The 3,634-nt window shown below is 36.4% G+C and overlaps 1 non-coding gene across 1 annotated transcript; it reads right to left on the minus strand.

Moving 5' to 3' along the window:
- Window positions 1-3,262: 3,262 nt before the first annotated feature.
- On the minus strand, window positions 3,263-3,369 carry LOC141597718 (small nucleolar RNA R71). Its single transcript, XR_012522938.1, has one exon. It is a non-coding gene; the product is annotated as a small nucleolar RNA R71 (small nucleolar RNA).
- Window positions 3,370-3,634: the final 265 nt, after the last annotated feature.

The following is a 3,634-nucleotide window of genomic DNA, read 5'->3' on the forward strand; positions in this document are numbered from 1 at the left end:
TGAATTGAATTGAACAACTACATACAAGATCAAATTAGATTATAGAACATGAGATAGTAATCAGGCATTGACTATTCATGTGTGATAATCGCATTTGTCGTTCGAGTTTTACCATAAAAACTCTTTTATTATACTTTGTTACATCCAAGCGGGTTGTAGAGACAATTGAACCCCGTTAAAGTGAACACGGATTAGCATGGTATTCGCCCATAGTCACTTGTATGAGGTGACGTCTCGAAGTGACTAGAGTGTGAAGCGATTGATGGCATGTTCAAGTGCCATAGAGTCATGTGAGATGACTAGTCGATCACATAGGCAGACTGTTAGGAACACTTTGTCGGGCAGTGACCGCTTATAGAGTTCTGACAAATTTATAAAGCCTGGTCGTGGCGAGAGCTACTATAGTATTCTAATGAGTCGATTCTTTGACTAAAGACTATTCGCCTAAGATGGCACAGTTTCAGATTAACTTTGATTTGTGTGACTACGACCTTCGTAAATGGGGTCAAATGGGCATATTTTGGGTTATGATGGCTGTGGCTAGTCGAAGGGAATAAGTGCGATAGGAATTGTCCACCCCCTTGTCAGGGTTAAAACAATATCTCAGGGCCACTCGAGGAGTAATGAACTGGAAATGCGTGGCCACGCTCGGAATGTATCTATGGTGGATAAATTCCGGTCAATCAGTTATTCTCTAGATCGAGGAAACCACTCTCGATATGATCACTTGCAAGTACGACCCGAAAGACACCTTGCATTGAGTGGGAGATAGTAATAGGACAAGAGAATTGGTGAAGCACACTTGTCGAGGACAAGTGGGAGATTGTTGGGAAATGTGTCCTCAAAAATAGTGCGATCACATGATTTAAATATCATTATTAAATCTCATGCCAAGAATACGGAAGGGATGATACATTACATATATAGTCAACTGGTCCACACATATCGGTAATGATTGGCTGGCTAGAGTTTGACATTACTGTCGTGCGACGGTGGTGATCAGTTGATCCCTTGAGGTCACACCTAAAGGACGATTCCCTTAATTGAAAAGGTTAATTAGTTGTATACCGATACAGATTAATTAATTCCTTAAAATTGAACAATTCGATTTGTGAGAAAGAGAATATTGATATGTTATTGTAATGGGATTAAATAAGATTTATTTTAGTAATAAAATGCTTTGTTGCTAAAATTATTTATTGTTTGAGAAACAATAAAGATAAGAATGAATGGTTAATTATAATTACAAGAAGTTGTGAATTATAACTATATGACCCATTTTATTTATGTGATCAAGTATCACTAGTCAATTTGTTGTATATAATTTAATTAATTCATGAAATGATATTTATGTGATAAATATGCATTAAATTAATTAATAACATGTTTCTCATAACATGTGACATATTGTGTGACAAGTAACAAATTGACAAAATAAAATGGTAGTCCATTTTAACATATGGACCGAAATATTGTAGGTAGTGGAGGATGATGGGTGTATTATTTTAATGCCTAAAATTATTATAATCATACCTATTATTACATAGCCTTACACCTACAATATTGATAAGACAAAAAGGTAAAAAGCAAAGATCATGCATTGGTCTTTTAAGACTCCTCCAACCGGTTTTGGGAGAGTTAGTAGAGAATTTTTATTCTCTAATTTTTACTATCATTCATTCTAATTTTTCACATGCAAAATGTTCATGTATAATTTCCTCTCGTCTCTCTCTTCCATCTTCATAAAAAAGGATGAGATTTTAATCTAAATTGTTCATGTAAGATTACTAAAATTATCAAAGTGGTATATGAGTATTAGTAATCAAATTTAAGGTAAACTACATTATAAACATCTAGTACATGTTCATTTGTGGGTTTAAGGGATTGTCTTGGGTGCAACTAATTGGAGGGCTTCTAATTTGAAGTCAAGTATGTTCATCCATTAATGGAAAGCCCAAGAACTAATAAGAAGGAGATCTTGTTGGTGCCCAATATGACCGAAATTCATATGGTGAGAAAATGTTTTCTTATCTTCTTTTATTAATGTTTGCATGCATAAAATTCACCTTTAATTTTATGACAAATTAATTTAAACATATATGAGTATGTTAGTATGTATAAAGATCTACATTTCCTTCAATGGGACCCAAACTTTCCTAGGATTGTAAGATATAACCCAACTCAATCCATCACAACAATAATTGCTTGCTTATAATTTGAGAACATGTTTGTATGATCAATTCCCATGATTCCCCTATGATCCCATGACACCCTAGTGCTTTTTATCGATTGTTTACAACCCTTTTAATTCATCTTGCTTGTTTATTTCCATTGATATTTTAGTTTAGTGACCTTCTACATCAACCTAATTTGTGACACCCCTAAGACACCACTAGTTGCAATAGAAATCTCATTTCAATACCCGTCCCTTGAGATCCGACCTTTACGTGCCTCTTTATTGTAGAGTTGTTTGTGAAGCTATAAATTGTGTTTTGATTCGGACGTGACCCAACGACCACACCTTTAATTGTGAACACGAAACGGACCGATAAAAAATGGCGCCGTTGCCGGGGACTGTGTTTACTTGATTTAGATTTCCTTTTATTGTTATTAGTTGTGTCTTTCTTCGCCTTGGGGAAGTAAAACTCCTCAAGGTTTGCTCTAATTGTTTTCAAGTTGTTTGATATTTTGCATGTCTAGAAGGTCACAAGGTTATTTGTTACCTTTTGACCGTGAAATTGAAAGAACCTTGACGAACAATAGGAGATTTGCTAGGAGGAATTTGAGAGGTATTAGTGAGGTTGTTCAACCAACTATTGAGTTCATCAACCCTTTTGCAAGAGAAGGAGAGGAGAACCCATTACACAATACCACCCAAAATAAACCTACAATGCCTAAATTTTCGTCACATTCCGTACCCACCGAGGAGAACCTACCCAATGCTACTCCTACACCACAACATCTAACCGGAAATTTTATTGCCAAATCCGCCTTTATCCAATTAGTCGAAAATAGCCAATTTGGGGGGATGCCTAGTGAAGACCCTCATTCTCATATGGAAACCTTTTGCGACTATTGTGATGCGATTTCTCAAACCGGTGTGACTCAAGACCAAATTCGATGGGTCTTATTTCCTTTTTCTCTAATTGGTACCGCAAAACAATGGTTGAAGGGCCTTGATAAGGCCACTCTCAAAATTGATTCTTGGAAGAAGTTGGCTCTAGGTTTCTACAAAAAGTTCTACCCACCGGAGAAGACTAACATGCTAAGAGCTCAAATAACGGGTTTTAAGCAAAGGGATGAAGAATCTTTGTAAGAAGCTTGGGAGCGGTTCAAGGGAATTTGTCGCTCATATCCTCACCATGGACTTAGCGAATGGTTCTTGGTAAAACAATTTTGGAACGGTTTATATGAAGATTCAAGGAACATTCTCAACATGGGATCAAATGGAATGTTCACCGAAGTTGATGACAATCAAACATGGAACAAAATTGAGGAAATGGCGGTCCATAACTCACAATATAGTAGACCTCGCAAGGCTACTAGAGGAGGAAAGCATGAAGTGGACTCCGTTACTCAATTGGGTGCTCAACTTAGTGCCCATATTGACACAATCAATTTGAAGTTTGAAAAA

The sequence above is a fragment of the Silene latifolia genome, chromosome 8 (genome assembly GCF_048544455.1).
Source record: "Silene latifolia isolate original U9 population chromosome 8, ASM4854445v1, whole genome shotgun sequence".
Lineage (NCBI taxonomy): Eukaryota > Viridiplantae > Streptophyta > Magnoliopsida > Caryophyllales > Caryophyllaceae > Silene > Silene latifolia.